Source organism: Sarcophilus harrisii, chromosome 3 (genome assembly GCF_902635505.1).
Source record: "Sarcophilus harrisii chromosome 3, mSarHar1.11, whole genome shotgun sequence".
Lineage (NCBI taxonomy): Eukaryota > Metazoa > Chordata > Mammalia > Dasyuromorphia > Dasyuridae > Sarcophilus > Sarcophilus harrisii.
The window spans coordinates 498,579,452-498,594,734 of NC_045428.1; the positions used below are offsets into that span (position 1 = coordinate 498,579,452).

Genomic DNA, 15,283 nt, shown 5'->3' on the forward strand with positions numbered 1-15,283 from the left:
AAAAAGACAGTAAGAATACACAAAAGAACTGTACAAGAAAGATCTTAGCATTATCAATGATCTAGAGTCAAATATCCCTGAGAATGAAGTCAAGTGGGTTAATAATTAAGGTTACTGATGGTGACTGAAAACCAGCTGAATTATTTAAAATCCTAGAAGAGGATGCTGTTAAAGTGCTGCACTCAAAATGCAAGCAAATTTGGAAAACATAACTGTAACCATTGGATTGGAAAAGATCAGTTTATATCCCAATCCTCAAGAAGGGCAATGCCAAGAAATGTGCAAATTATTGAACAATTAATTTCACTGATTTTACACACTAGCAAGATTTTGCTTAAGATTCTGTAAACTAGGCTTCAGCAATATGCAAAGTGAAAATTATCAGAAGAGCAGGCTGGTTTTTTAAGAGGTAGAGGAATTAGCAACCAAATTGCCAACATTTGCTGGATTATGAAGAAAGCAATAGAGTTCCAAAAAAAAACATTTACTTCTACTTCATGGACTACACTAAAACTTTTGACTGTTTGGATCACACCAAAATGTGGCATGTGTACAAAAAGATGTTTTGCATTGCTCATTTAAGATCATTTTACTTGTTTCCTGAGGAACTGCAGGCCAAGGAGCAACACAACTGAACAGGGAACAACTAATTGGTTTAAGATCGGAAAAAATATGACAAGGCTATAGCGTCACCTTATTTATTTAATTTATATGCAAATCATGTGAAATGCCAAGGTAAATAAATGAAAAGGTGGAAATAGAATTGCTAGGAGAAATAACAATCTCAAATATGCAGATAATACCACTCAGATGGAAGAAAGTGAAAAGAAATTAAGAAGCCTCTTAATAGGGGTGAAAGAAGAGATTGTAAAAGGTGTCTTGAAGGTTAACTTTAATTTAAAAAAAAAAATCTTAGCAACTGGTCCCATCACTTCCTGGCAAAAAGAGGAAGAAGAAATAGAAGCAGTTTCAGATTTTATATTCTTGGGCTCAAAGATCACTGCAGACAGCAACTACAGCTATGAAACCAAAAGATTCTTGCTCCTTTGAAGGAAAGCTATGGCAACTCTGGACAGCATACTGAAAAGCAAAGATATCATCTTGTTGACAAAGGTCCATATAGTCAACACTATGCTTTTTCCAATAGCAATATCTGGCTGTGAGAATTGGATTGTAAGAAAAACAGAGAACTGAAGAATCAGTGCTTTCCAAATGTGGACTTTTTAAAATCCCTTGGACAATGAGAAGATCAAATTAATCAAAATTTTAAAAATTAATTCAGACTTTTTGCAGAAAGGTCAAATAGCAAAGCTGAAGCTTAAATATTTTGGGCACATAATGAGAAGACAGGACTCATTGGAAAAGATCCTGATGTTGAGAAAGCTTGAAGGTAAGAGGAGAAGGAAATGGCACAGGATGAGATGGATAGATTGTCGTGGAAACAGTGAACATGAACTTGAAACAGATTTCAAGAGATAATGGAGGATAGAAGGGTCTGGTGTTCTGTGGCGTCATGAAGAGTCGGACACACTGAACAATAGTGGGCTATATTAGAGTAGAAAAACACTTAAGGCAGTCCCATAGACTAATAATACATAAGAAAACAAATAGATAAAATATTAGTTCAATATCCCCATCTCTGAGGATTGCAGCTAGTTTTGTGGCACTGACCTTCTGCTCCTCTCCTGGAAGGAATCAGTCTCTCTTAGAGAAGGATGGACAGAGTGATCTCTTCATACTTTTCAGCAAATCAAATCTATATAGACTGAGTAGACACATGGATAGACATGTAGACTACATGGATAATACACATACACCCTCCCTACATGATATTTCTGAAATCCTTTTCATCCTCTAAGATCCACAAATGTAAAATCTATGGATTCCTCAATATCCAGCTTAAGACCCATCTCCACTAGCAAACTTCTTTTGAAGACTTCAGTTCCCTGCTGCTAATGCAATACTTTCCATTTTTCAACCATTCCAACTCCATGTTTAATGCACTTTCTATTATTGCATGTTGTCAATGATCAAACAAGAACAGTGTACACAGAGGCAAGGAAGCAATGGAGAGCAAAGAGCCGGATGGCTCCCCTTATTGGCCTCCTCCTATGTTAAGATATGAAAGAAAGAACAAAGGTGACTGGGCATAAAATGTCTTCTGGAGAGAACAAAGTTTCCGAAAGCGTATTTGGAAAGAGTGAGAAAGGAAGAGATGGAGGGTGAAGAGGATTTTGTTAATTCTTAAGGGGGGAGATCAGAAGGCATAGTGAAAGGAAATAAGGAGATAGAAACTGAAGAGAAATAGGAATGAACTGGGTGGACATGGGAATTCTGAAAGTGGTATTATGAGTAAGTGGTTTTTGCCCAAGGAGACAAATTAGGGATTAGGGAAAAAGGAAGGGGTAATTTGTTAGCCCAGAATAGGGTAAGAGGAGTTAACCAGAGACCCGGTCCTTCCCGGGTACTTTGATGATGACTAGAAAGGCAAGATATCCTGAAATTGTAGGCCTTAAATATAAGGATAAGCAGTTTGAACTTTATTCATTAAGTAACAAGGAACCATTGAAGCTTAAAAGAATGGCATCTGAATATAAGAATGTGTTTATTTTTTTCAGTGGTATAAGGGATAAAGTAAAAATAGTGAAAGTGTGAAAAGCTCTCAGGAGTATTGCAACAGTCCAGGAAAACGGACTTGTAATGACAATAGAGAAAACAGGACATATGGGAGAGAACCTTTGATTACAGGTTTTGCTAGTGTCTGTATAAATCAAGTATAAGAACCTACATTCAAATTCATTTCCATTGATAAATATATACTGTAAAATTGTGTGGATCTAAATGAGAGCAGCCACTCTAGAAAGCATGATGAGTGTAAGAAATCAAAATTTTGACTTTTTAAAAGGCTCAAAAATAAGGCTTAGCTCATGGAAAGGCATTCCTATTCCACTTTGTTGTTTGTGCTCTCTTCCTTCCCTCGTGGTTATATATATATATATATATATATATATATATATATATACACACTTACCTGTTTGGATGTTGTATCCAGTAATAAAATGTAAATTCCTATAAGTCCAGAATGATGGGGGTTTTTGTATTCCTAGTACCTAATACAATGGCATATTTAATTTAACATGTGCTTTAAAAATATTTTATATATTTATTTTGATATGTCTATATATATTTTAGATAGGTACACTAAATTTCATATACACTTTTAAGAAAATTGCATATAAAAGGAGTTCAGGGGTTTGCATTCAGTTCTCTCTGTTCTTTTTGGCATAGTGACATGATTAAGTTCATGATAAAAAAACAAAATTGAAAATACCACTTTTTGGATTAAATAAGTAGATAGATGGATGAACTAATAGATGTTTGAGTGTGCTTTCCTGGCATTTTCTATGCACTGAACTACTTCCAGGTGTAGAATGTGAGATAAGAATAAATCTGTAGTTCTTCTCCGAATTAGAGAGAGGTTAGAACAAACAAGGCACGGTTGAATTCTTGGAACAAAGAGTTTTATCAATGTGGAGAATCACCAGGATTACTCATTCCTCTGTGAATTGGCTTTTGTTCTAAAGGGACAATTAAAACACTTTGTTCCAACAGATTCCCAAGAACTAAGAGTATAAGCAAAACAAAGCAAATAGACCTGCCCAAAAGTTATAGAAAAGGCAAAGGGCCTAGAGTCAGGAGACAGGAGGTATAGTCTTGCCACTCGAGACAAATCACTCCAACTCTCTGTGGTCTACTTTTCTCTGCTATAAAAAGAAAGGATTCATAGAATCTCTGAGTGGAAAAGGACTGGGACATTTAGTCCAAATTACCTGTATAGCATTCTCCTTGAAAACATAAGTCATTCTCCAGCCTCTGCCTAAAAATCCAATTTACTCAAAAGGACCCCACTATAGACCTTCAAAAGCCAGCCATACCCCATGGGACAGCTCTTATAACAATTAGGAAGACTTTTTTGGTTGGCAAGTAGATGGCACAGTGCACAATGTTGGAAAACCTCAATTTTAATAAGTCTGCCTTCAGACAATTTAACTGGCAAGATAAAACAACTCAGCATTTTTTAGTTAATATTTCTAATTAAATTTGTTTTTATTTTATTTTATTTATTTTTATTCTCTCCCACTGAAGAAACGAAAAAGAAAAAGAAACTCTTATAATCAATAAACATAACCACACAAAACAAATTAAAATATATTTTCATATCCAAAAAATGTATTCTTATTCTGCATGTCCATCACTTCTCTGCCAGAAGGTGTGTAGCACTCTTTATCATCAGTCCTTTGGAATCATAATTGAGCATTGCATTGACCAGAGTTCTTAAGTCTTTCAAAATTGTTTTTTACAGCGTTAATGTTGCAATATAAATTGTCCTGCTGGTTTTATTCACTTTATTCTGAACCAATTTGTACAGGTTCTAAGGCATGAGTCTAATAGGCATTGTAATATTTCATGGTGGGGTTGCTTAATTATTTGAGGACTGGCAAAGATGAAGAAGAATCTTCAGAAATAGTTTGTTTATTTTGGGGATATCAATTAATTATGACAAAAATACCATAGATGAGATCTTACTATCTGCCTTAAATTCTCTGAAGGGGGAAGTAAAAAGAATAAACATTTATTAAGCACTTACTATGTACCAAGCACTACGCTAAGTGCTTTATAAATATTATCTCATTTGATTCTTTTAACAAGCCTGGGAGATAGGTATTATTATTATCCTCATTATACAGTTGAGGAAACTGACAGACAGAAGTTAAATAGCTTACAATTATTAAGTGTCTGAAGCCAGGAATCAGAGGGCTCTGAGTTCAAATCTAGTCTCAGACATTTAATGCTAGTTGTGTGACCCTGGGCAAATCACTTAATTCCAATTGCCAGGGAGGGAGGGAGAGAGAGAGAGAGAGATACAGAGAGAGAGAGAGAGAAAGGGAGAGAGACAGAGAGGCAGAGAGACAGAGACAGAGACAGAGAGAGAGACAGAGACAGAGACAGAGAGACACAGAGAGAGACAGAGACAGAGATCCCATGAAAAACTTTACTGACCCTGGGAAGAAAAATGGAAAGCTTCTGCCCAGCAAACTATCAGTGTTTCTGTTAAAGTGTTATTTTTTTTCCCCCAAATGTTCCAATCATAAACTGAATCACTGAGCTATGCTAACTCAATTCTGTACTATCTTTATTTATCTCCCCAAACTGTATGCTCCTCATTTATCTTATATTTTCTCAGTGCAATGCATGGTGGAGAACCTGGCTGTGATGCTTTTTTTTTTATCTGAGATATGACTTCCCTCACAGATATGTAACAAGAAAACTTGGAATACTGAATTAATTCTTCAGCAAGGTAAGATATTCTGGAGGGAAGACTGCAATTGCTGCTTTACATGAGTTTTGAGAGGCTTCCGATATACTTCCAAAGGTCTAAAGAAAGATTCAGGAATGAGGTAATACCCTTTCTTAGACTTGGGATCCATTTGTAATCTGAGATGTACTCCTTAATCACTGTTTGAGATCAATACCATGTGCCTGCATAGGGGATGGAGGTGGGGCGGGTGGAAAGGGGAAAGGAGGAAAAAAAAGAAAAAGAAATTGAAAGAATAAAAAGAAAGAGAAAAAGAAAGGAAAGAAGAAAAGAAAGAAAGGAAGAAGGAAGGAAGAAAGGAAGAAAGGAAGGGAAGGAGGGAAGGAAGGGAGGAAGGAAAGAAGGGAGAGAGGGAGGGAGGGAGAGAGGGAGGGAAGGAAGGAAGGAAAGAAGGAAAGAAACTCTTTGGGCTTCTGGCTTTGAGAGATTAGATGGACGATGCCAACAGCTCTAAGGGTTGTTGACTGGAAATTAATACTTTGGGAAGAAACTGATGCGAGAGCAGCTGGCAGTCTCTGTTACACTAAAGACTTCAGGGAAGTTCCCCTTTAAGAAACCTGGTAATCTCTCTCTAGATTGAGCAGACCTATCTGGCTCCCAAGATGTCCCTCACTCTTTATTGTCAGGTCTGTATTCTCCTGCGCATGGTTTCACTGATTTCTGTTTTGCTATGGACTTGGATGAGTGAGTTTCTTTGCTATTTTCTGTGTATGTTCATTGTGGAACTGGTATTGTTGGTAGAAAGGGAGTCAAGTCTTAGCTACAGAGCTTAAGTCCCTCTTTAGACATCAGGAGTTTAGACTGAACCTTACAATTACATCCCCTGAACAAGTGCTATTTAATAGGGCCGAGAGATGTCATTCTAACCTGGTTCTCCTCTGTCAGAGGAATGGAGAGAGGTCGGCTTCGGCCCCAATCTGGTTGGTGGGGCAGGGGAAGCTCCTCTTCCCTTTCTGCTAGGAATGAAAGTCCTCCTTAGGGAAAAGTGGAGGGAGCAGGTACTAGGGATGCATGCATTCTGGTCCCTGGGAAGCACAACACGCTGACACCCTTTGTGACGTTACAAAGATAATTTTTTTCCTGTGGGGTTTTCTGACTTTCTGGCCACTCATATTGGCTCTCTGCCTCCAGGTCCACCATCTGCCCCCGCTGCAACCACGAGAGAACCTCTTCTTTGCTGGTGGTGTCATTGCTACTATCTCCAAGACTTGGATGGCCTTTATCCAAAGAGTCAAACTACAATGCTAAGTACAGCATGCAAGCCAATCACTGCTGATAAGCAGTACAAAACCATAATGCATAATATAGTCCAAATTCCAAAGGAACAAGTGTCAGGGTAATAGCAAATGTAATCATATCTTTTCCCACCCTGCTCTTATCTTTGCCTTTAAAGACAAGTATAAACAAGTATTTTGAGGAGAATGGACAAATACACACAATTTGGGAGGTATTTTCCTGGTAATCTTGTCTCTAATGATACAGCTGGTACTTGTCCCTGCTTTGTCTCTCTCTTGGATTTTGTGAGAACCTGCTTAGCAACTGAAGTTGGGAAATCTGGCACCAAGAGAAAATTCAAAGGCTTGGGTAAATCACCACGGGTGATGGAATTAATGGTTTGTATCAAGGTTTCCATGTCTCAGTGGAGGGCATTATCACCTGTGGAGCAGCCTACTTTGGAATCTATGACCCAGCAGAAGGCAGGCTCCCAGATCCCCAAAGCATTCATAAGGTTATCTATCAGTTGGGTGATGGCACAAACAATGATTGCTGTCTCCTATCTTTTTGATGTGGCAAGGCAGCAAATGATAACGCCGCCGGAATGCAAAAGAACTGTTTGTGTGTACATGAGGATAATTCACTCCTGGAAGAAGTTTTCTAAAGATGAGGGTAGCAAAACTTTCTTCAAGGGTGCCTGGTCCAATGTTCTTATGGATGAAAGCTTTCATATTTGTCCTGTACAACAAACTGAAAAAAGTAATCTAAGTACATCCTTACTAAAAATGGAAACGGCGACTATAGATCATGTAGAATACTTAACTACTGTTAGCTTTTTGGACCCTGACCTACAATAAATTCTTTTTACTCATAGTTGTCTTTTTATGTAGGCCTGATAGAAGAGCCAGGAAAAACTCTTAGGTCAGGAAAAACGCTTATGAAAAGGGATTCGTTTATTGTGAATCATTATTCACATAATGGAACTGATGATGATTCAGCATATGGATTTTATTGATTTGGGGAGAAATAACAGTATGGATTATAGCAGGCAAGATAAACTTAAACTATCTAGTTTAAATACTATTTTGCAAGACCCTAAATTTGTATTTACATATTTTAAAAATCATAACTTCCAGGTGGATTAAACACTATATATACTTTGTAAAACTATCTTTATTGGGCACCCTGCTGTAAAACAATAAATGCAAAGAACACTCTAAAAACAATAAAAATAAATGAAAATCTTACTAGAGACTGAAAGTTGAACTATGGAGTTGGTGGCAAGAATACTTAAGTAGAAGACCCTTTTTTTCTCTGTCAACAATGAAATGTTCCTAAAAAGAGGGGCCCATGTAGTAGGGAAGGCTCCAAGATAAGTATAGTCTCAAGTGAACCCAAACAAAATATTATGACTATTTTCAGGAAAATATGATCCATACCATAGGAGCCAAGGGCCACTAGGGTTTTGCACTAGAGTAAGCTATTTAGGGGGTGTTAACAGCACCATTATGAGACCTGCTTATTCCCCTATCCTTCCCAAACCCAAATGGGGCTTGTGTCATTGTACTCTTTTTCCCAAATAGAAACTTCTCTGTGTCTAGAGGATGATGCTTTCTTCTTCAACAACTATCCCCTCAACACCATGCTCATATAAGCTAACTCTTAGATAGTGCAGAAAAATTTAAGGGGCCATCCTTTCCCCTTCCTTCTTGACCCTAAGCTGAGTCCTTTTCCCACAACTATCTGGTTCTAGGATCAAAAATTGTGCATAATGGCTCCGAGGACAGTCAGATTCCTTGGGGAGGAAAGATTTAGGACCATTTTTAGAGCATGCTACCAAAATGTATGCTGGACTGGTGAGTATCTAGCACAGAAAAATGGAGGTACCTGCTAGAAAGTTTCGGGGGGTTGCATTTGATCTTTTACTGGTCTTAGAGATCAGGCGCCTCTCTGTTATCATACTTAAATAGTTGGGGGACCCTGGATAGCCTATAGGCAAATATACAGCCTGTAGAGAACATTTACCTCAAGTTCTTTATTGGAACCCCAATGGAGGACAAAGAGCATCCCAGCTCTTTACTAACAAAGGCAACGATGAGAAGTGGAATTAAAGGGGCAATAACTATGTCTTTAGGGGTGACTTGTGATCCAGTGGATAGAGTGCCTAATATGAGTTCAAATGTGACCTTAGATGCTTAACTAGCTAAGACTAAATATCACAGATTTATAATGCAAAGAAGGGACATCATCAAGCCAGTTCCCCTCATTGTACAGTTCAACAACTGAAGCTGGGGAAGTTTAAGTGAATTACTCAAGATCAGCCAGGTAGTAAGCATCAGAGGATAATTCAGGTCCTTTGCCTCCAGAACCACTTCTTTCCTTCCATTGTACCACTCTTCAACCTTAAGGGAATAACAGACTCGGTCAGACTGGCCCATGAGGGATTGTGGTAGTACCAAAAAACCATCCGGTTGCTGGTCCTTGCCTTCCTTGGGACTGGCTGCATCCCTTCTCTACCTGGCATCCCTTCCCTTTTTTGGATTATGTTATCCCTGAAAATTTCCATGATAAAGACGTCCATTTCCTGTTGTCTTGTGTATCGATGCCCTATTACTGGTGATATTAGAGAAGTGAAACATCCCCCACACACCTGAGCAAGGTGCTGTGCCTCCCAGACATGGCGGAAAGTTCATTTCTCAGTTGTCTGTGTGTTCTGTATATATTCATACATATCTTGGACTTTAAACTCCCACGGGGCCCAGACAAGGCTTGTATAATTGCCTCCATGTGACCCATGCCTCTTCTTACTGACGATGGTGATGATTATGGCATGGGGAGGTACACGTAAACGGACATTTACCCATCATGAAGACACTTACATGTATCACCCTGAAGACCAAACCATTGCACACTCTCATATTCATTCACACAAATAGGCCAGAGTGTAACTAGGGCAGGGGCCATCAGAGCATTGTCCCAAGGTACAGGAATGGGGGGCACTGAGAACGGCACTCTTCCTCCCTATGGCAGTTTAAAGATCAGTATTCTGGCATTTCTCAATCCTCTATTGGTCTTTCTGTGCAAGATCTAATCCTTCAACTCCTCAAATCCCACCCCCTCAAAGACCCTGCTGCAAATTGCTTTGTTATTTCTCCCCCATTTGGGGGCCCCCATCACTGTATTCTATGAGCAAAGCAGAACTGAAGCAGCTCCAAAGGGCCACAAGATGTGCAAATATAGAATCCACCCCAAATCTGCCCACTGTGTGCCCCACTTGTGGGCATTCTGAGCTCCTGCCAGTCTGATCAGCCATCATCAGACACACTGTGACATAAAGATGTCGTTCTGATCCTTTTCAAGAGCGAAGGACAATAACCAGCCTCATTTGGAGTTTTCCTGGCAAAGATACTGGAGGGGCGGCCATTTCCTCCCCAGCTCAGCTGACGATGAGGAAACTGGCAAGCAGGGTGAAGTGACTTGCCCAGCGTCACAGCTAGTGAGGGTCTGAGCTGATCTGACTTCAGGCCCAGTGCGTACCTAGCTCTCCTAAGATGTGCCAAATAAAAATCTATTACTCTTAGGCTAACAGTGGCTCTCAAAGTATGAGCTAGAGAATCCTGGGGATCTCTGAAACCCTTTTAGAGGGCCTACAAATTCAAAAATAGTTTTTATTTCCAATATGCTAAATGTCTATAAATATAACCCATATAAACAAAAACGCTTTGGAGAGATCCTCAATAATTTTTAATAGGATAAAGATACTGAAAACAAAAGTTTGAGGACCACTGCGTCTCAGCATTGAATGGCTTCTTCTTTGAAGTCCTGTACATGTCCCCAAACTTAAGCATCAAAATGGGTCACAAATCAACTCAAGCACTGGCAACCATGACCAGGGGAGACCTTGCCTTCTGCCCAAGCTGGGGAAGCTTGTGTTCAGGAGTCAAAGGAGTTAGCTCTAGGAAAAGTGCAAAGGAGCAGATACACAGGATGACTGACTAGTCTTTCTTTATCAGTATAGCCAAAAGGGAACCATGAGGGCTGGATGGACCCAAGGAGAAAATGTGAGCTCCTGAGAGAATTTAAGCTCCTTGAGGGCAGGGAATGGTTTGTCTTTTTTTTTTCATGTCCAGGCCTCAGTGGTAATGTTCGGCACATATTTTTAAAGTTTGATTGGTTTAAAGACCTATCACTGATGCTGAGTGAAGTGAGGAGAACCAGAAGATCATTATACACAGTATCAGCTACATTATACTATGATTCATTATTATAGATTTAGCACTTCTCATACAATTCTAAGAAAATTCTAAAAGATTCATGATGGATGCTCTCCACATCCAAAGAAAGAACTATGGAGTCAGAATTCAGATCAAAGTATATCATCTTTTTCTTTGTTTTTCCTTTTCTGTTTTTTTTGTTTGTTTGTTTTTTCTCTTTTTTATGTATCTTCTTTCACAACATGACTAAGGTGGAAATATGTTTAACATGATTGTACATGTATAACCTATATTAGATTACTTGCCATTTTGGTGAGGGCAGAGGGGCAAAGGGCGAGGGAAAAATTTGGAACTTGAAGTCTTATGAAAAATAAATTTGAAAATTATCTTTACATGTAATTGGAAAAAAATAAAATACTAGTTACCAAAAAAAAGAACCTATCATTAGTAATAGGAATGAAAATCTACACATCAACTTGGGAAAAGAAAATTGGGAGTAGAGAAAATTGGGAATAGGTAGCCGAGGAATAAATGAATTTTGAAAAAGTAGCATGGTATATAGATACTTAAAAAAATATTGGTATCATTCACTTTTATATCACTTTGTTTCCAAATACATCCCTTTCCATTTCCCTGCCTATTGAGATATCCCTTGGAACAAAGAAAAGGAAAGAGAAAAACTGCAATTAAAAAACCCAACCAGGACATCAAGAGTGTCTGATATTATATGCGATATTCCATACCCATGGTGCCCCATTCTTCATATAATGGAAGTTTAGTTTCTCATCTCTATTCTAGGAAATATTGTCCTCAAAAACAATAACCAAAAACCCAAAACGAAAACCAAAACCAGAAACAAAAACAAAAAAAAAAAACACAACAAATCACAATTTTTTAAAAAAGTGACAGCAAAGGCATAGTCTGGTAGTTTGAAGTAGTGATAGCTGAGTCAAGGAAAGGAGATTTTATTTTATTTTTTTTTACTTTTTTTTTTGCATGCACTTGGAAATGCTGGCTAATGAATAATAAAAAAAAATCCAACCACCACCAAAAAAACCCTAACCAGAACATAATGTTTTGAGTTTTGAGATTGGGTGTGTCCTAAACCAGGGGGATCCTGGTAAAATGTTTAATAACTAGTTCTCTGGAGACAAAAAGATGCTGACACATTTTAAAGTTTAATTTGCATCATTAACATTTTCAACATAATTTTCTGGAGTCTAGAGAATCAACAGAACAATCAAACACTGAATTTAACATTTTCCAATTCCTGAGGCATACTCTCAGAAGAACTCTTCTGCTTTAGGTTTAGTTTTTTTTTCTTTACAAAAGAAAAATTTTGAGTGGAAAGTCCCTAGTATTTTCTGTTCCCAAAAAGTAATCTCGTTCTAGTGACAAGGGGCAAGGGATTATGGGTTAAGAATGAGTATGCAATACTAAAAAGATTCACATCTTTTCTCTACATGTGGTCTTTATACCCTTCTATTTCCTTTAGGACCTTGATTCTGCAAAATTAAACCTAAAGGAGAAGAGTTCTTCTGTATGAAGAAGTGGGACACCATGGGTATGGAATATTGCATATAATATCACTGTTGATGTCCTGGTTGGGTTTTTTAATTGCAGTTTTTCTCTTTCCTTTTCTTTGTTCCAAGGGATATCTTAATAGGCAGGGAAATGGAAAGGGATGTATTTGGAAACAAAGTGAATGATACCAATATTTTTTTCAAAATTCATTTATTCTTCAGCTACCTGCAATTTTTTTTTATCACAGTGCTCTATTGAATAGTCTCTTTTCAAGATTGACACCTCCTAATTAAGTTGGTCTGGCTCTCTTTAAAGCCCATGAGGCTCCTTAGATCTCTTTGGAAAGAATCATCTATTTTACTATTTTTTTGAGAGACAGAATCTTGGGTTCCCAAGAGTCTAATAAACTGATATACATACCACTTATGGGCAGGATGTCTTAACCTGGTGTTAATGAATTTTTAAAAAATATTTTGATATTTGTATTTCAATGAACTGACTTCCTTTGTAATTTTGTGCATTTTATCCTGTACATTTAAAGGCTTAATTTTGAGATAGGATTCATAATTTTTATCAGACTGAATGCCAAAAGGATCTATGACCAAAAAGGATTAAAAATTCCTGATGTACAGGAACTTAGATGGTCTCTGGCATTTCTTTCAACCCTAAGATCTTAGAATCAAGGCTCAAAATAATTCCCTCTACTCTAGAACTAATACTATCACCTCTCATCCCTTCCCCTGGCTTACTCCAATCATCTGACTCCTTTCTACTTATATTGCTGAATGGAGCTAGAAGAAATACATTGTCGTAAATCATAAAGAAATTTATTTTATTTTTTCCCTTTTAAAAATATTTAACATTTTCCCCGTTATGTTAAAAAAATTGTTTTACATTTGTTTTTAAGATTTTTGTTCTAGGTTCTATCCCTTATCCCCACTCACAATTAAGAGACCACATGTGAAGTTATGCAAAACAAAATTTATTTTAAAATAATTCTTTGATATACACGATTTTACCATTTATTAAAGACAAAAGCAAATTTGCATACTGAGACAGATGTGCTTGTTTGTTTTTACATAGAGAATTAATCTTGGCAGAATATGAGTTACCTTTTACTACTGCCAAATTTTTCACGACCTCCACATTCAGTTCTGCGACCCATACAGAGTCATAATCCACAGTTTAAGAAACTTTGTTCTATACCAGACCAGTGTGTAGTATTTGACATTGTTGTTCACTACTGGATATTCTACTGTGTTTCGGTAACACTGATCTCTCTTGATTCTCTGCCTACCAGTCTGATCACTCATCGTTCTTATCATGTTCTATAACTGTGCTATGTTCTTCCTGGCCTTCTCTTTTTATAGTCCCTTATTTGGTGAGCTCTCGTGAGTTTAATTACTACATTTATTCTGATTCCTTTCAAACCTATTGTGAAAAAATCATTTTGATTTTCATGCTCATCAATATATGTATAATGAATATACTAATAAGTTTGATTTCTCAGAGTTGCCTTTTCTGACTTGTCAAAAGCTCACAATGTAGCTTAAAATTATCATTCTGACAATGTTTATACTTTTGTGCTATGTTGTACCTGTGTACAATAAGTGAAGTGAAATGAAAACTACAGAATATTGTTCCTGTCACAGAATTCTGGTTCTGTGCCTTGGAAAGGGGATATTCACGACCCTTAAAATTTGAAACAATCCAGGAATTTTATTGTCTTCCATTTGTGGGCTTGCCATGAGAAACTGCTCAAACCCTGAGAATGATTATATTGTTGATTATATTGTAATCTACCCTTTCTCTCCCTTCCCCCTTATCATTTGTGTATAAAATCTACCTTTCCAGCAACAGGTGGAACTCTCCTACCCTAGGAGAACCTCCAGTTTGCAGACCGCATTTCTCATTCAGAAAGTGATGAATTGAACGAGGGCTTGATCTCTGAAAACCTTTCTCTAGGCCTGCCTTGTGTGGTTTCTGCCCTTCAGGTTAGGCCCCAGTACAATACCTCTCCATCATCTCCAGACCCTCATCATGAACTGGCCATTAGACATCTCGCATGAGTTGTCCTTCACCATTTTGAACTCCATATCCCCAAAGTAGAGTACAACTTTCTGCTGGACTCTCTCCCTCCTCTGAGCTTCCCTCCAGCTGCTGAAGGCATCTCATTCTCCCAGTCTCTGGAGTTCAGACCCCTGCAGTCACCCCTGCCTCTTCATGCTTGCTTAGCTGATATAGCCAATCAGGCGCCAAATCTTGAGTTTTCTATCTAAACACTACATCTCATGTGTCCTCTCCAGATCACTTGCCCCCCAAAGTCAGCCCTCATCATTGCCCATGTAGACTATTACCATGGTCTCCTACTTGACCTTTCACTTCAGGTTCTGTTCTTTCCAATCCACTCTCCTCCACACAGTCACCAAGGAGATTTTCCTAAAATCATCTAACCAGCCCATCCACCTGATCCAGGAGCCTCCTGATTCTTCTAGAATTAACATATAGTCCTGGGTTTTGGCATTGAAATCTCCTGATCCTTCCTATCTTTGCAGTCTTACACTTTATCATTCCCATCTATTCTATGGTATTCTTTGTACCACACTTCTGTGTAAGTTTGCATTGGCTGTGTCTTATGCTTAGGATGCTCTCCCCTCCTCACTTTGACCTTACATATAGGATCCCTCCCACCAAGAGGGATCCTCTTGGAATCCCTTGTTTGCTTTAAGATTTAGCTCAAATATAACTTTATAGGAACGATTTCCTGATCCAGAGCCATGTCCCATCTTTCCCAAGATTATCTTAACTTTACATTACATATATCTATATGTACCTGTTTATATTTTTATAGTTGCCAAAAATCTGCATGTAATAAGTAACCCCATTCCATTAGATCTTCTCTAACAGTTTGTCCCTGTCATTCCCACTCTATTACTTTTATTCTCTAATGGTT

The 15,283-nt window shown here is 38.0% G+C and overlaps 1 pseudogene; it reads left to right on the top strand.

Annotated features, from left to right (window-relative positions):
• Window positions 1-6,075: 6,075 nt before the first annotated feature.
• LOC100915064 lies at window positions 6,076-7,796 on the top strand (annotated as a pseudogene).
• The last annotated feature ends 7,487 nt before the right edge of the window (window positions 7,797-15,283 follow it).